The sequence below is a fragment of the Hermetia illucens genome, chromosome 1 (assembly GCF_905115235.1).
Source record: "Hermetia illucens chromosome 1, iHerIll2.2.curated.20191125, whole genome shotgun sequence".
Classification (NCBI taxonomy): domain Eukaryota; kingdom Metazoa; phylum Arthropoda; class Insecta; order Diptera; family Stratiomyidae; genus Hermetia; species Hermetia illucens.
The window spans coordinates 9,152,900-9,171,742 of record NC_051849.1 but is presented as its reverse complement, the minus strand read 5'-3'; the positions used below and the strand labels follow the sequence as shown (position 1 = coordinate 9,171,742).

The 18,843-nt window shown below is 46.1% G+C and overlaps 1 protein-coding gene across 1 annotated transcript in view; it reads left to right on the top strand.

The window, feature by feature from the left end:
- LOC119646908 (homeobox protein invected) overlaps nt 1–18,843 on the top strand; it is a 228,334-nt gene that overhangs the window by 186,432 nt on the left and 23,059 nt on the right. The window lies entirely within an intron of this gene.

The following is an 18,843-nucleotide window of genomic DNA, read 5'->3' as shown; positions in this document are numbered from 1 at the left end:
TCATTTAATAATATGAAATATGCGGCGAAATTTGAGGTGATTGCACACTATAGAATGAATTACCTGATCAAATTAATCCCAAAGAAGTCGAATAAAATCCTGCTTCCGTCGCGAACACTGCAACAGTGACAAGGGTCTCATATAGCTACCATAAAAAATGTAGAGTTTTCTGGAAATATAGGGGCGGTTTCAAATTTGCGGGAGGTAGTCCAGTATCGCCTGGCTGTGGTTGAGGTTGATTTTTGTCAACCTCAACTGCGATTTGTGTTGCGGGCTCTTCTGTACTCGGGGTAATTGTTGCTACCTACAATGTGCCGATAGTCCAATCACTCCTTCCCTTTGCACGGTAAGTTATTTGGGTTCGCTACACAGCCCCTGCTGATATGGCCTTCTACTCCGCAACAACTGTATTGCTTCGCAATGTGACCAAAGCCAAGGCATATAAAACATCGCTTCAGTGCCACCTGCTCCCTAAGCCGACATAACACAGTCTATTCTTCTCTATGATCTAACCTATCTCTTTGCAGATTATAATGATCTTCGGCTTCCTGTCCTAACGATTTTACGATTTGTTCGTGATAAGATTCTTGGATTTCTTGTGCTCCAACATAAAGTCTGTTTTCAGGGACCATCTAATGCGAATGACATTGTCTCCCAAAAGGGTGGGTTTGGGGTCTGCCCTCACTCTTCTGAGAATGTTAGCTTACGACCCTTTAATCCATTTGGAGACGACCACGACCACCTGCAGTCCTATCTTTCCCTAGGTGCTACCTTTCTTCAGGCTTCCATATTCAGATTAAGAGGTTCACTTCCTTTCTCCGGAGTCGGGGGAACGTTCTCACGTGCTCCACTTTCCGGAAATTCAGGCCTTTTTTTGGGGGGGTTTGCTGGCCTGTTGATTAATTCAACCTTTTGCGCAGTTTCTTCCCCGTTTTCTCCTCCTTGGTATTTTGAATAGGCGATACTTGTATCACCTCGCCCACATTTTCAAAGGAAAGGACCCCATAAAAGGAAGTCTGGAACAGTTTAATCGGGTGATCTGACTGGCCATTGCAACTCGCCAAAGCGAGAGATTAAGCGACCCGGAAATACTTCGTTCAGAATATCAGTTGTGGCTCAAGCAGCGTGCGCGGTTCCACCGTCCTGTTGGAACCATGTGTTCTCCGGTCCCAATTCATCCATTTGAGGAAGAAAAAAATCGGTAATCCTGGCTCTGTAGCGCGGTCCGTCCATAATCGCAACGTTCTCAAAGAAGAATGGTCCGATGACTCCTCCAGCGTGCGGGTGTAATGGCTCTTCGTACATGGATTTTCGGCGTCCCAGAGACGATTATTTTGATTATTCACGTAACCGCTAAGATGGGAATGAGCTTCATGGCTCATGATAACTTTCGATGAAAAATCGTCCCCTTCTTCGTTGAGATTCAGGATGGCTTGCGCCTAGGTTAGACGTGTCTGGCGGTCAACAGTATGCACTTTGCAAAGGAACATCTCCTAATCTTCCTCCAAAATTCTTCGTAGGGACCGCCGGCTAATGCCGGTTCCGGATTCTTCTCCTCCGGTTATTGAGAATATCACCTTCAAGGGAAGTGGCTAAACGCTGCAATGTTTGTCCAGTTGGTGTTGGACGTTCAGGAAATCTGCGACGAAATTCACGCTGCGCCAACAATTATTTGTTTATTTGATGCAGACAATACATAGAAAACATATTCCTAATTACATATTGTCCTCAGAGGGATGACCAAATAAATGGCTTACCTTACGCTTAAAACTAGAGAAGGAGAACGAATCAAAGGACACAAGTTGTAGGGCGTTGTAGGACGGTATAGCGTCGGGATCGGGGAGTGGAATTAAACCTCGAGCTCCGCGAAAGGTACTTCAAAACTGTCCGCACTGCGTGTGTTATGAGAGGCGGTGCGGAAATTAATATCCGAGTTGGCAGAGTAGTCCATCAGACAATTGCAGAGTTTGAAAAGATGCGCCGTTGCTGTAGGGAGGGGAGATTGAGGGTGCGGAGTCGTGACGGATAATCAACCCGTGGAAGGTTCTTTTTGTAAAAGAGGGTCCGGGGGGTTGTCAAGGGGGACCAGACTGCACAGAAATATTCCAGGATGTTTCTGACAAGGGAAGTCAAGTCACGTCAGTTTTTGACAAGGGAAGCAAGGAGTGTTAAGGAGGGCTGAATTGAGGTAAAACTTGTCGATTTGTATCGTGTACTTCCCAAATGTCAAAACCGAATTGGCAATTGGCGCCATTTGCAAAAGTTATGGCGTTTTCCATTAGAGTGATTACTTTCGCCCCACCTCATATAAGGACGCCCTTCTTAGAAGAATAAGACGGTTTTACTATTGGGTTAGAAATATGATATTAAAACGTCCTTGCTTTATTACTAACCATCTATTTCGGATCATTTTGCACTGACTTCCAGGCTCTCAGGATGTTGTAAGGACTTTCATAGAGAATAGTTTACTTTGGGAGGTTTTGGGAGGTATTCACTTTACTAATCAACCCAAACTAGGATGTCCACTTAGAAGTCAAGTGATCTGTGCAGTTGTTGGGGCCTAACCGTCAGTTGCATCTTCAGACAACGCTCTTAATGCCACTTCATTGCCCAACACGGAAATTTCACTTCCTATTGTACCTAGTTACCAATAAAATGCACGACCATACTCAGGCTATGAAATTAACACCTGTATTGCGATTAGGTCACCAATTAATTAACTCATTCAATGAGCAGACACATTATCAAATGAAATTACAACCGACATGCTTCAAAGTGGGCAACTTTAGTAGTAGTTCCAACATGACGATGGTCTCACTTTACAATTGCCTCCGCACACCTGAATTATTACCTGGTATCGATAATTCAACTTCGGTAATACCCCAAGTCCAAGTGTTTTCAAGTAGCATTGGTTTGAGCATCGAGAGGGATGTGAAAATGCTAAAGGTATCGATGCATGGGGTCGTTGTAGGAGTTCCTCTGGTTAGCTGGTGGCAACTCCTCTTCGGAAGGAAAGGGGTCATCTGGGAGTGACTTTTAAGAATTTAGTCCTGCTTTGGGGACGATTTCCAAAAGTACATGCTAGAAAGTGAAACTTATTTGCAAGTTAACGATATTTCCATCGAATGCCCTCCACTTTGAATAGCACTATCATCACCGACGCGTTACCATGGACCACAAAGCAAAAGAAGCGAATCATGCTTCCAACTCACTTCTTAGCTCGTGCAACCTGATATCTCAACCTGTCGTCATTGTCGTGTGTAAATTCGAAATGTAAATTGTCGATGACATTTGACACTCGACAAAACGTTGTTGCATTTAATACAACGACAATAATTCCGGATTTGGAAGACAACAGGTAGGCCAAGTAGGCAACAGCTTGTATTGTACGAGGACAAGTTCACCGACTTATTAAACACCTCTCGCACCAGAGCCCAAATCGATACGGTCGTAACGAAATTATGTGAAGTAAAAGGATCAAATTTCCAATTGAATAAAAAAGGCATAGCGTTTCGCAAAATTCAACGATATTACTTTCTCAGAAAGGGGAAAGTAGGGTGACTGGTCATCGGTGTAGGTTACACGTTGCATGGGGTGAAAAAATATATGTGGAGAGTTGGGAAAGCATGTGAACTCGTTGGAAGATTATCAGAAGAAAATCACTTACCTCGTAAGCTAATGGTTTGAAGTGATTATATCTTACTTTCTTTCCAAATATCCCAATAATATTTGGAAAAGTATTGGATTGACCCAATATTAACCGAGGCGAAAACACGCGGTAATTGTCACCGTCTGCGCATCCCCCAGTAACATCCAAGAATGCTAATACCACCACTTTGTTAGCTGATAGCACAATAGATTGAAATTCTTCGTGGGCGGAATGAACAGAGGCAAAAAACTTCATCAGACAAACCCCAAAAACTTCCAAGGTCTCTGAGTCACTTCGAGGAGCCGAAAGGAATCTCCGCAGTCTCACAGAATTCTAAATAATTGCATTTATGAAGCACTTAATTACAGGTTATTTGCAAAACGTTTCGCTAATAGCAGGGTTTTACTGCTAAATAATCGTCAAATCCAAAGATTGCCAAATCGCCTCTAGATATGGACCAAACTCCGTTCAATCTGCTACAACCCAAATCCGAAAAGACTCGCCAGATTGGCGTCTATACGTCATGCAGTGACCACCATCGTATCAATATTGTCTAAATCTCAAAGAGAAAAACAATTTTAATCTCTGAAAATTACTGGGAGCCTTTTGAAACTAAGTCAAGTTCATAAAGACCGACTGGGCTCAGTGCCCAGTAACGGGGTCTTCGCGGGCACCATAAATGAAGACATCTTCGAGACTGCTGTCGCCTATTGTGAGCCTTCCGAATCGAATACAAGTAATAAAAACCCGTTCACTTTGGAACCATCAATCATAGGACAGACCCAGTACTGTACATCGCCGCAATGGGGTCCCGCAAGGCCCAAAACTTCTTTCTTGTGGACCCCCAGAATGGTTTGATTCCATGAGAGACTTACTTTGTATAGGGCACTTACACATTGTATAAATTTGCCTGATTGAATATTCAGATTGAAGATTGAATTTTATAGATAAAAGAAATATTTTTTTAACAAGACCTACGCTATTGCGATGAGTTTTCAGAATAGTCCTGTTTTCTGTCTCTGATCAGCTTTCCTCCACTATTTTGAGTGTGGACCACTAGAACATCATCAATCACTCGCATATGACTTTTTAGAACCAAAAGTAGTTCCTTAGTTAACAGCTGAAGAAAAAGAGAACTGGAATACCCATAATTCTGCTCGTTTATCCAAAGATTGACAGTTTATTGAAGACTGACAGCAAAACCACAATGAATTAGGATTCACAGATTGGGTCGTTGGTCCATGGTTCCAGCACCAGGGCGTCCATATTCGAGACGGTTCTTAATAGCCGACTCCCTCTGATTTGCCCTTAAAAGTTGTTGTCGATGGTCGTTGCGTGGCTGTCCTCGTTCGTCGTTCGTCCAAGAAGAAGGAAACAAGCGTGGTCCACAGTCCACTCAAAGGACGTAACGACCCTTGTCTGAAGGGGTGGAAAGAATCTGTGGAAATGGCTCATCACCCATCATATGGCTTCAACCGAAGTATGTAGGCAGGTTCCCAGTGGTCGATAAAGATATGTAATGATCCTAGAGGAAATCGGATGATCAAACGATCATCCTGAGTGGCTGAAGACGACCTAGAGGGAAGAGCTATCTCAGAAACCTAAAAAATTGGCGAAATTGGCCGTGAAGTTCCGCCCGCAAATACTGAAGCTTCATCAAAGTGCTCGGTTGACACGTGCTGGCACGCCTCTGTGCTAGCCAGGCTCGGGAATGTGGGGGCCTTTCTTTGAGGGTTTTGATCCCTCACGTGTTATTTGCACAAAATTAACTTGTCTATACCAATGCGTGGGTTTGCAGCGGATCTAGTCAACGAACAAAGGAATTCGCAACGGCCTAACGAAATGAACCAGAACGCGAGCTAAACCTGGAAATTAAAAAAACGGCTTAAACGTACGCGTGGAGCCGTAAGTCTCCGGACCCGAGTACCGTGTTTTAGAGGTAAGATCCACCACGGATCATAGTCATGATCCTTGCTTCTTCTGCCTCAGATGGTTATTGATGGCCGGCCTCTGAGGTTCCCTCCCATCCTTGATATCTTCAGGCCATTATTTGGAGGATTTCCCTACTAAGGATTTTCGGGATCAAGGAGGAGGAGAAAGGGAGGGAAATATAGCAGAATTTTTTTTTTTCCCTGTTTTCTTTCCTGAATTTTCTCAGCGACGCACACGCAAACGGGAAAATGTCTCGCACACACTTCGACCAGAAATTCTTGGAGGCTACAATTGCGATCTTTGATAAACGTTTTACCTTTCGTTATTTTTCTTTGACATCAGAAGTGTGTCTCCTCGACGGGATCAGGAGTTTCGCGATCTTTATTGCCTTCCTTCGACGTCATCTCTTGGTCAATGGAGCTCTGCTGAGCTTGACCTGTCAGCGCTCTGCGGCAAGAGTTTACCAGGAGAGATCCTGTGGGTTGAGTTGATCCTTAGACGCGGGATGTAAGAGTGACAGACGACTATGTCGCCTATCGAGTTTAAGGACTGGTTCGAGAGCGATCGTCTGAGTTTCGAGCCTCGAACACAAATATGGGCTCTGAGCATCGGGCACTACACCTTGAGCCTGCGTCAACTCGGGTCGCGCATAATTTTTACACGTATCGGTATAGACATGTTGATTTTGTACAAATGATATGTGAGGAATCAAAACGCTCAAAAGGAAGGAAGCCGCAGTGGTTGGCCATAAACAGGGTCAGCGGCAGTGGTTTCTAAATCCTTGCGCCACGCTGCGCGAATGCCTAGAAGAATTCTTGGTAATTCGCGCATCCATTGCGCATTCTTGTGGCATCGAATAGTAGCTTCACAAATCCGGTGCCTTGAGTGTGGTATGGCGTTGTACGGGGAGGAGTCGTACCTGAAAACAGGTGTGATTTGAACTGTCTTCTCTGCTCAGTTTTCACTCAAAGAGGCGTGCTGAAACCACATATCCAGCCATTATAGAATGCCCGAGCAACGGTGTCAGCTTCTTAATCCGACATTGGGAACGCTTCGGGCCATTGAGAGAAACTGCCTACACCTGTAAGACAATATAGTTGGCCCTCTAAGCAAGGCATACTGATTATGTCGTACTGGATACACAGTTACAACCATGCGCATGCGTCGGCCCGGATGGATGACCAGATGATGTCCTCTGGTTTGGAGACTGGATGCATGTATGGTTGAGCAGTCTGCGTGGAAATGTCGTAGCGAGCGTTATTTCCTTCAGTTGGAGTGAAGATGGAAAAGCGAGTAGTTGTTTCAGCCCTTGTTATCTCGTTATGTACCTTGTCATCTCGTTATTTCAGCAGCTTCTAGCTTCTTTTAATGTTCCCTTAATACAAGAGAACGCATCGGCTCCGATGTCATTCTGTTCAGCGATGTATCGGATATCAAGTAGCGGTCCAGCCTAAGGATTGATGAGCAAGGTGGCTTGCACAATGTTGTCTTTTGCCTTGTGAAAAGCCGCTTCAGCTTCAGGAGTCCAACGAAATTCGGTATTCCCTTTGAAGTTACCGACGAGAAAACTGTTGCGTGGTGCTTGTGTTTTAGCACAGCCTGGCATGCAGCTCTTGTAAAAGTTAACGGCGGCAAGAAACTGACGTAACTCCTTGGCGGTGTTCAGCTTCGGATAGTTGCAGACGGCTTCGATCTTCTCGGATGGTGGGTCTATGGATGAGACGGGGATGTCGTTCATATATGGATGGCAAAAAATAGTTCCCGGGTAACCTTGTCGTCCAGGCATGTCTGCGCTGTATTGCGCTATCCGCAAGTCTTGAACGGTGACTCGAACAGGCCAAATGCTGTTGTGATGACAACCTTTTCAATATCTTCCTCTGCCACTAGTATTTGGTTGAAAGCTCGCACCAAGTTGATTACGAAGAAGATCTTGTTGCTGTGGAGCGTCTGTGTGGAGTCTGCTATGTGTCGTACTGGATAGCGATCCCTACACGTTTGCCAGTTCCCATTGTCCTTGAGGACCATATGAAGCGGAGCTGCCCCGTTGATGAACGATGGCCTAGTAATGGCTTACAGTCACACTGATTTGCCCGTAAAAGTCGTTGTAGATGGCGATCGCGTGGTCTTCCTCGTTCGCGCGGAATCTTGTTGTGCCAACAAATGGGGCTAGCCTCCACATATCTAGAGAAGGTGCAGGTTAGTGATCGCGATTTGTTTCCGACCCAAGTGCTCAGCTGAACTTGCAAGACTGAGCGAAAACGTAACCTGAGGTATAATCGATGGCAAAGGTTTAGTATTGTTGATGAAAATGTCCTTGCAGTTTCTGACTTCATCTGGTTAACCATGGCTCACTGTTGATTAAGCCACTTTAAGCAGGAGATACCGATAAGATCATCAGAGAAAATGACCTTCAAAAAGTCTGTATACAATGGGTATGCAAGGTTGTTGGCCAAAAATCAAAAGGAAACCAGACTACAAACCATTGTGAGGCTTTTATATTGAGGCTTTATATTGATTCGAGTGACGTGTGTCTGTCGTTATTACCTAAAATGAAAAATGGTATGTTAAGGTTGGAGTTAGTGGAAGTCATCTATAGGAATAAGGGACGGACGACCTTCATACGCAATTTGGAATACCAAGATCTTGTAAATAACGATGCATACATTTTTGGGCATGGTTTCCAGTCCGAGGCTCCTGTTGTGGCTTTGTAACAAGTTGTTTACCGTGTAGGGTTGTCAGCCCTACCCAACCCCCAACCTGTAAGACCAGTTGGTACAATTTGTCCCGTTTTTAGGCGCGGGAGGTTCGCCTTCATCCTTCTCCGTCTGCAGCTTTTCCTTAAGAAAGAGCTCCCAACGATCACCACGTGGAGGTGGAAATAGGGTTTGGTAGCAGAGCTGTTGGTGTTGGTTCAGCAGGCATTTCCCAGGTTTTATGCTCCATCGTGGGTACCTATCCACGTTTCGCTCTGGGACCTTTACTACCCTTTGACCACCGAAAGTTTTGCCCGAAAAAATAGGGTCATTTGATTCAGTCAAGTACCTCTCTATTAAACTAGTAAAACTTTCGCTCATGTATGGTTCCCTTAATTCAAAACAACTACACCAACCTTATGGCATTGATGAGAATGATGGTCAACCATACAGTGGATATTCGTAATCTCCATATAGGAACTCCCTTAGAAAGTCTTGAATCTGTTTTTCAGATCGGGAACGCGACTATTTTTGGGAGGTCTGGAATGTTGCAGTTTTGGTGGTTCCTTGCGATTATTTCTGTCCGAATAATTTCTTTTTTCCTGCCCTCTATGGATAGAGTAATTTCTTAATCCTCTTCTGCTTGCCACGCATGATGACTGCGCGAATTTTAATTAGTTTTCGTTTTTCTCTGAACTCTTCAATGTATTATATGATAGCACGTTTTTTGCCCGAATCGGAATGCCATCCTGAATAAATTAATGTTGTCGATTAGATACACGAGATTAATTCATTGTGAGACCTTGTTCGGAGTCATGTCTTTATATTGAACAGTAGCCAAATGATTATTCAGAGATTGACATGGTTTTGATGTCTTTGTTTTCCGGGGATATGTGCATGTATGCATGATTATGATGGGTTAGCTTAGGTTAGGCTAGGCTATTCTAACGAGGGGAGCCTTAGGACCAAACACTCAGGTCTTTTATGAAGCTCATTGTGAAGTACTATCTACTAAAATCAACTATTTACCGACCTCCCACCTGCGCCAGAATGTTTTTAAAAAAGGATAGATTGTGCAGATTCTTCGTTGAACGAAACCTTTCCGAGGTATCCCCATGCAGGATCTAAGGCAGTTAGGCAGCTGCAGATGAAATGGGGGGCCGTCTTCTCCTCTTCTTTGCATTGGTAAAATATAGCAGAGACCATTATCTCATATATGATAGTATTTGGAGAAACAGTGTTCTGTCAAAATCCCTATCATGGTTTTCGTCTCTACCTTAAATAGGAACAGGAAAATGCCGCTCTAGAGATCAAGGGTTTTTTTTATAAAGATTTTCGCATATCACCAGCAATTCAAATTTATGGATTTAGCTACGTTACTCCTTGCAGCTTTACCATTTGAAGTACCCTTGACAGTGAACGGCCTAACCCAAAAAGCTGGCACTGGGTTCCTCATTGTGGAGCTGGACCTTCGGGAGGCCAGTCCTTTAATCTTCCCATTACTAGTAATGTTCGGTGTAGCTATTTGATGCTGTCTGATTGTTGAAACAGATTTGCCTTTTTTTAGCAAACGATCTTCTGCTATCAGTAAAATGACATTTATCCTCACCTAGATAGAATATGTCTTCTCAAAGACAAATCTGGCGACCATATGATCGACGGGCATTAAGGTTACCTGATACTTTCCTGGGATTTTCAGTTAGACCATTGACCGTATGATTGGTGCTCTTTCGTTGGCCAATGGTATCAAGCCTAAATGCGTCGTTAGCTTATTTCCACTTCCTTTTTCAAATGAATGGAGGGTAGATTTAGGATAGCTGCCGCGGTCAGTCTGGTACTCGTCACTCTAGTAATATTTAGGCAATGGATCCTTTGGATCTGTGGTAGCAGCTTTCTGCTGTCAACAAAGTTCAACAGCGGCCATCAGACGATGCATGCTTATATCAAAATAGGCTTTGTTATCTATGCATCCAACCAGTGAACCTGTCGTAAATGTGATGCTCCCGCGTTATCTTCGAGTCAAAATGGATCCTTAAGTACTTGATTGTTTGTACCAAGATGACAAGGTAGGCAACATGTCGCTGGCCCATCTAACCTTCCTAGCGAATATAACTAGTCTAGTCTTCCTAGCATTCCCTGTGAGTTGGCTATGAAGGTCTGAACTGTGTATTCTCGGCAAAGTTACATTCAAGGGACACACTCGTTCGTAAATGCGTGCCACAACAAGGTATCCATAGAGACAATCTCTGATCGTGGCCACCATGCAATTCTCATGGAGATCAAGGGCGAATCGAGCTCCACGAGGAGTATTCACAGAGCATTGGGTGGGTTGCCGATTCGAGTGAAGAAAGAAAGGCGAATTTTGATATACCCTTGAAGCCGACTGCTCCCCAATAGACAACCCAGTTGCTGGTGGAACAACGAAGTCGCAAGTTTACGAGCCGCATGTGTTCGGGCTAGGAGGCTTAAAACCTGGTAGCGGCGATGGAGGGAAAATGCATGGACAACTGCGGTCCCGCTCAAAAGAGGCGATTTGCAGAAATAAAGGGGGCTTTTTCAAACGATTGTGCGAAGATATCGATATGAACTATTGCGAGGGGTGGGGCGAGGGGGGTTACTTGGTGGTGATGAAAAGGATGCGAAGATCAACCCAGGTGACCTGTCCGTGTTCTCTGAAAAAAATTGTTGCAACTCTCTTCCCTCACAACGGAAACAGCGGAAGGCAAACAGTTATAGTTGTTATAGGATCGGTGACAAAAGGGCTCTAAGTTTGGACGACATCATTAACAGAGCTTTTGAAGTTGGCAGTGAAGATAAGGCCAAACCACTTCCTTCGAGGCGTGCTTAACAGATGGAATATTTCCCAACCCAATAAGCCACCCGGGGATCCAGTCTATTTCCCGAACTATCTGATGGATACAATGGGGAACATAATGAAGAGAGTCGCCTATAACGGACTGTCAACCATCATCCAAAACGGCAATGGCTTGCCACAACACCAGTATAGGTTTCGGCCTACTCTACGGTGATGCAATAAGTATGCTGGGCAACCTGGCAAAAGACACTGAATTCTGGTCATTGCTACGCCATATGGGCACAGTTATGTTAAAAATGTATTTAATTCCGCTAACTGGGCCTAAATTAAAGACGCATTGGCTGACATAGGTGTTCCTGGATATTTGGCGAGTTTGGTCAAAAATTATCTCTCAGAGAAAACTCTCTGTAACCTCTCCCTGAGGTTTTAGCATCAAAGCACCCAGAGGATTTGGAGGTTTATGCAAGGAAGACGGCAAAAGTGGTAAAAATATGGCTGCAAAGGACCGGGTTGATGCTGGCGGATGAGACAACGGAAGTGGCCTTAACAACGAACCGCATAAAGAAAAATACGGTGAAGGCGGAAGTCGGTGGACATATGGTCTCCTCTAAGCCGGCTATCAAGCACCTGATGGTGACTATTGAAGTCGAAATGAGCTGAGAATATACATAACAGCAGGCAGCTAGTGCCAATGCCGCACTTTCAAGAATGTTGCCCAACGTTGTTTGCGGTTTGTGGGGGAGAGAAGCTATAGCCTCTGAGCACTCAGCCGGAGTGGTGCTTTACGTTTCGTCTGTATGGGCGAAGGCATTTGTGAAATCTCAGAGAAGGTGAATTCGATCTATAGGTTGACGGGTTTGAAATTTTACAGCGCCTTAAAAGTAAGTCAGATGAGGACGTATAGGTTGTGGCCAGTCCATATTCTGGCGAATGATTTTAATGTGCTATATCACTTGAGACATATGGAGGAGCACACCAAACGCAAGAAGGCCCAAGGTCGGAGTCGCATGATCTCTGGCAACGTCGATTGAACGAGTCTTCAATGGATTGATGGACGCACAGGCTCATTTCCAACATTAGGGTATGACTTGAGAGAAATCTCAGAAAAATCAACTACCACGTTACTCAATTTTTCACGGGGCATCACAGTGGATGTTATAGACAGTATCGGTACCACTTTCGGCTAAATGATTGGCCAAATTGTCCTGGAGTCCCGGAGGATGCAGAGTATGTGATATTTTTCTGCCCAAGGTTCGCGATGGAGAGAAAGAACCTGAATCAAGCGTTGGGAAGTATAGTTTCGTAGATGTTGAAGTCGAAACGAACTGGGGTATCCCACGAAATGGTATTCCCGCGAGGGTGGAGTTGGAAAGACAAGGGGATGATTTTTAGTGAGTACGAATCCCACACGCAACCTTTTTAACTGCGTTCGCACGGTGGAGCGGGAGCGGACGAGTCTTTCTAAGATTTTCCACCAACAACAAAAAAAATCGCTAACTAATTAGTAGAACCCTTCACAATCCCATACATTTACTGGACGAACATTATGCCACAGGATGGCTTAGATGAGGATAGCGAGCGCCGCATTTTCTTTTCACTAGTATTGGAAGCTGGCATTGTTTCGACGCTGTCCCAAGCTTGTGGTAGAGCCACCAGCCCATTTGTCCTGGAACCTTTCTAACATCCGGTTCACAAACCTCTATAATAGGGAATGTTCCAGGCTTATCTGCTTTTTCTCTTATTCTGTTGCCGGTATGCAGATGGTGGTGTTGAGGTGGTTTTAGATATGAAACTGTTCCGAAATCTCATTATGGAAGCCAGAGAAAACACTTCTCCAGTAATAGCAGCTCTGTGACCTGATCTCTATAGCTAGGAGGAGTTTTTTCCGACGCTACTTTCGCCGTTCTTGATCCTAACCTGATGGATTGGTGTTGGTACGTTGCTAGTTAATTATTCTTTGCTACCATATACGTTGACGAAATAAGATCAACGGAAAATTGCAGCCAATTCGGTTTTGACCTAAGCTGCAGAAGCTCCGCACAAACCTTATCTTCAATTTTAGTGGTTTGTTCAGACATGGTTTGCCAGAGGCATTATTTTGCCCAGAGGCAGTTTTTTTCCAAAATGCCTTAGCAGGTGGCACCGACTGGAGTCCTGGATCAGGAGTGCTGATAGAATTGGCCTGCTTCGGATTGTTCGTTAACAATTACATCTCTATTTTTTTTTTTTTTTTTTTTTGGGAGTAGGGTAAGTGAATGCGTTTACGCACAGAGTGCTGGACTCCCGGAACAGCACGCTGGACTACCAACTAAACACCTCCCTGTCATCAGAGAACTAGCCTGGAACCGTTTGACACATTACTTCGGGCTAGCCCTGCCGCTCTCCCGGCTTTGGGAGCCTTCAAGTCAGGGAATTCCTTTCACCAACGGGAGGGGAGGGGAGGAAGGGAGTTGTTAGTTCAGGGAACCCCTTACCGTCCGATCCCTCTGCCGGTCGAGTTCAATCTTCTTCGCAGTAAGAAGAGCCCGAACATAATGCGCAATACGATTCCAGGTGCCAGCGCTCTTCAGCATCTCTCTGATAATGTTGTCTGGAGAGAGTTCCCCTGTGTCTGCATAAAGCTGCTGCCGGAGGCCGTCCCACCTCTCGCAAGAGAAAAAGGTGTGTTCAGCGTCATCCGCCACTTTATTGCAGAAGACACAATCAGGAGATCGTGCCTTCCCAACCCTGTGCAGGTAAGACTGAAAACCTCCATGCCCACTTAGAAGTTGGGTAAGGAAGTAATCAATCTCACCGTGCTTTCTGTTCAACCATGGGTCTAATTTGTCGATGAGCCACGCAGTCCACTTGCCCCTTGGCTCATTTTGCCAAGAAAATTGCCACTCATTAAGGGTGCGTTGATGTTCTTCACGGGCAACCACTTCTCTTAAGTTTTCGCCCTTACGGCGACAGATAGCTTTGCGCTCCTTGGCAAGGAGGGCAACGGGGATCACTCCCGCAATCACCACCACAGCCGGTTCGGAGACGGCATTTCTGACATCTAGCGTTATGAGGAGCGCTATCCGTCGAGATCGGCGACTGTGTGCCCCCGCTCGATTAAACGCATCTACGACCTCCATAACAGCATCCAATGTAGATTTTCCTGTTCTAAACCCGAACTGCCTTGCAGATAAGTCCCCGGCAGCACGGATCGCTTTAGCGGCCGTGTCAAGCATACACAGCGGTCTGTATGCAGACGGGAGCTCCGGGCCTCCTTTACTTTCCAGCGACAAAGAAAAATGCCCTCCTTCAAGCACGCGATGAACGCTTCGATCAGCAATTCTGGCCGTTGGTGGAACACCAGTTTATAAACTTCCGCCGGGATGCCATCAGGACCTGGCGCCTTCCTGTTTTTCATAGTGAGAACCGCTTTTTCGAGTTCTCCCATTGTGAAAAGGGGGCAATCCACGACGCTTTCCGCGCTATTTACATCAACCCGTACGGGGTGTCTGGGGAACAATGCCCGCACAATGCGGTCCATCTGGTCGGTGCTCGATACGCAGAGCTTCCGGAGAGCCCCGATTTTCCGAGTGACAAGCTTATAGCCAAGTCCCCACGGGTCATCATTCACCTCATTAACAAGATTTTGCCAGCCGCGAGCTTTGCTTTTATTTATAGCGCTGTGGAGTCTCCTTTTTGCTGATCTATATTGTGCCTTTATGGCACATGCCTCCCCGTTGGCGTACAAACGTTGTGCCAAACGGCGGAGCTTATGACACTCCTTCCGTAGGTCGGCAATTTCTGCCGTCCACCAGTACATAGAAGGCTTGTCGCGCCTGGGGCCCCTCCGGGGCATGGAAGCCTCACACGCCGTCGTTATCAGATTCATCACTGAATTTACGACGGTGTCAGCTGCGATACCACCACCCCCCGGAGTGCCCCCCAGCGCAGCCCTACCTGCTCCAAGAGCTTCGACGAACCTTCCGGTGTCCACCCTCGCGACATTCCACACGCAGGGGGTCCCTCCGTGCTCGAAACGGCGTCCTCCAGAGCATCAAGCCGGCGATGAGAGTCCGGAATCGACTCATTCGGCGTCAGGTAAACCCTAAAAAACGTTATCCCTAAACACCGGATCCAAACAAATCCGTCCCCCCGGCCTTCGGCAAGAACACAAAGTCGAACGTCGTCCCGAACCCAGATGGCAGCGGTGCCCGATAAGTCGAGATACCATGAGGACGGGTCCTTGTTTCGGTATTGCTCGCTAATCAGCACTAGATCAGCATTTACTTCCGCAGCGAACTGTGCTAGCAACTGGTGAGCGGTTGCACTCCGGTGCATGTTAATTTGCAAAATGCGGATCATGGCGTTCGCACCCTACCCCTCTCCAATTCCGTCCTGAAGATCGGACACCGTCTTGAGCCCGCAGTGTGTGCGACGCTTTGGCCAGACGCGCCACGATCCCTGCAGAGAATACAACTCTCGCTTTTCTTGCAACTCTTCGCTTGATGACCAGCTTGGGCGCATCTCCGGCATGCTGTCCTCCTGTTCGGACCCTTGCAAGCTGCTGACGTGTGTCCATAGTTCAGACGCCTGTAGCACTTGGTGGGGACTATCCGCATTCGTACCCTGCATACTACCCATCCGATTTTGATTCTCCCGCTGTTAAGGAGTTTCCTCGCATATTGCTCGGGGACTTACACCACGGCCAGCATTTACAGAGGTAATACCTACCCGGGCATTGGTCATCTCTGGACATTCACGCTTTAGCGCCTCCTCTACTTCGGCCTTTTCTGTGAGGCAGTCAAGATCCCGTATTTCTAGAGAGCACATGGGTTCTAGGCTGGAAACAAGAGCCTTCTCTCCCAATAGCCCCTTGACCGCTTCGCAGAACGTCCTCTTGTTGGTCGTCTTTGGGCCCAGTTCGACGAGAACTCCACCACTCCTCGTTTTCCGTATCGTAGACACCTCTGCTCCGTTCTCCTCGGATTTCATCCTGTAGCGGATTTCACTAAGGACTTCCGCAAATGTCTTGCCTTCCGTCGGCTTAATGAGCAGAGCCGATGGTCTAGTCCTTCTTCGTTTCCTCGTTTTTTCCGCTACTGGCTTTGGGTTGGCAGTCTCCTTGTTTTTGGACAGACATGTCTCTAGCGACGGAGTCCGTTGTTTCTTTTTATCCTTTTTCGCCTTCTTTTTTTGGGCCTTGGAGACTACTTCGATAAAGTCTCCTTCAGGCACGTCGTCCTCTTTTCGCTTTTTCCCCTGTTCACTTTGCAGAGGGTTATCTGCAGTCCGTTTGACACAAACAGCATTCTCAGCGGGGAGTGCGACTGTTTCTGCTCTACAATCGTCTTCCGCTGCTCTCCACGTTCGTCTATAAAAGAAATCCGGTCCAGTAGTTCCTCCAGTTCCATCAGCCCGTTTTTGACGCCTTTGCTGACGTTCCTCTGAAGGAACGTTGCCGACCGCATACGTTTCACCACTGCTGAGCATTTTCTGATGAGCCTTTCCTCCTCAGCTCTAGCGAGGACGGTCGAATGCATTTCCACTCGATTTGTGTCCAAATCCATCTGCTCAGGACTAGCGTTTCTCACTGAGCTTACTTCCAAAACAGGGGCACTGCAAGGTAATGGAGTTGCCATCTCCGCATGGTCAGTCGCGCCACTTGATGAGACTTCCTCTTTATTTGGGCGCCCCGGTGTCTCATCGGGTATATCAGCCCTCGTTGCCTCTTTCACTGATCGCTGCGGTGAACGACACATTTTTGTGCTCCGCCCAAACGCACACAGCTCTTCCTCCTTGTCTGTTGTTTCGTCGTTTTTTTTTATAATTTTCTGAATATTCTCCATGAAAAAGGTACCAGCGCATCGTGTGCAAGGAAGCGGGCCGCAATAGTCAAGAACGCAGCCCCTACCCCAGTTCCCTGAGGCCTGACCTACGTTTAACTGATCCCGGAATTCACGGACGGATCAGCGCCCGCTCGGGCCAACGCGGTCTACTAACACCGGTTCAATGCACACTTCCCGACCAGGGTCCCGAAGGGGCTGGCTCCTGATACACGTCGCAACTACCACCTTGGCAGAGCTACCCTCACATCACCCCGTCGACGCCGAATATTGAATAAGTGGAGAGACAGTGCCCAGACTCGAGTTCTCCATCGATGAGCTCAGGGTTCGACCGCCACAATTCAAATTTAATTTCAATTTTTGTTTTTGGTGTTTTGTGTGTTGTTTCTTAACTGGCTGTCATGGTCTTTGTTTCACTGAGGAAGATACCATTGGTCAATCTTGGCAGTTTATTTTAGCAAAGGCAAGGGTAGTTGGAACTGAAGGTCGTCTGGTAGCTTGAGTTCACCGTTCGCAGTCGCGCCTTAGCCTCTCAGTCTATTGAAGTTGGATTAACGCTTGGTCTCATGTGCCTCTCCTTGTTTTCCGGAGGATTTTCTTTATTTTCCCCCACTCCGGCAAGAATAATCATCAAAGAAGTTTCTGTTGGGCTAGTCCTATATTACATTATCTAAAAGACCTATTTTCCTCAATTTTTCAATGGGATGCTTGCGCTGAGTTACCTTCACGCCCAAGGCCGTACAGACACAATTCACTCAACGAAACGTAATATATATAAATCCCCACAATTGCTAGCACCAACAAGTCAATTCAAGCTGTAGCCATGGCTACATGATTATATTTGTATTTGTGTAATCTGCGATGGAAATAACTCCTCTGAACTAATCCTGAAATTCGTCATGTCATTGTTTTAAAATTTAATTAAATCCTCCATGGCGGCGTGTCTGTTAAAACACGAGACTACTCAGGACTAATCGAGCAGAAAAGTTGTCTGGCAAAGCGTACATGCTACCAGACTCTATACGTATTTAGATAATTGAAATTGAATGAAAACGTAAAAAGTGAAGGATCAAATAGGACGAGGTGCCTGCGAAGCAGGGAAACTTTACAATAAATGGCAATCGATTTTTTAATTGGTCCCATTCAATGAAACGGTTCTCAGTGTTGATGTGGGAAAATTTAATGAAACATTTCATCGGCTCAACATGTCGTAGCTCCTACGTCACTTTAACGTTGAAAAACTGACTTGTAATTAGTAAAACCCGAAATCATCTGTCAGGACCGGGTGATAAGTTGATCTGTGTGATAACTCCTGTTTAATTACGCACGCATATATCCCCGCTCTTTGGCCATATAACCTATGTGCGTCTATAAATTTAATCCGCGCCGATGTCGTTGTCCTTCCTCGAGGCGATACCATGTAATAGCTGATCCGGCAGAATGTCAAGGATATCCCGAACGAGTGAGCAATAAAAAGTCAATCAAATATTCGTCACACCATCCAATCTGTAACGTGGCCTTCTTCATCCGGAAAATTTCCGGAATTTTCAATAAAACTCAATTCAATATAGACACAACTCTCGCTCGGCGAGAATGCCTGGCCTGGTTGATTGTCGAAGCAACCCTTCCGTTTGTGCGCGGGAGGTATCACGTTGTCCCCACATTTGCCTTGGCATCATTGAGTCGAATGAGTGGGTGAAACTTTAGAGTCCTTGCTCGATTTTACTGCGTTGCGCTCCATTGCTTTGCTGACAATTCGGCCCCGATATGTCCAAGCCCGGTCGGAACCGGGGTAGGGGTAACCTTCTGCACCCCGGAGTGCCTGGTAGCTACCCTTGACATAATGCCTTATCGCAGAACTCTTCGCGCTACACGGCATTCTCACCCCTCTGAAATGTCTTGATATTGTTGATTTTTGAGATCCGTTTTTTC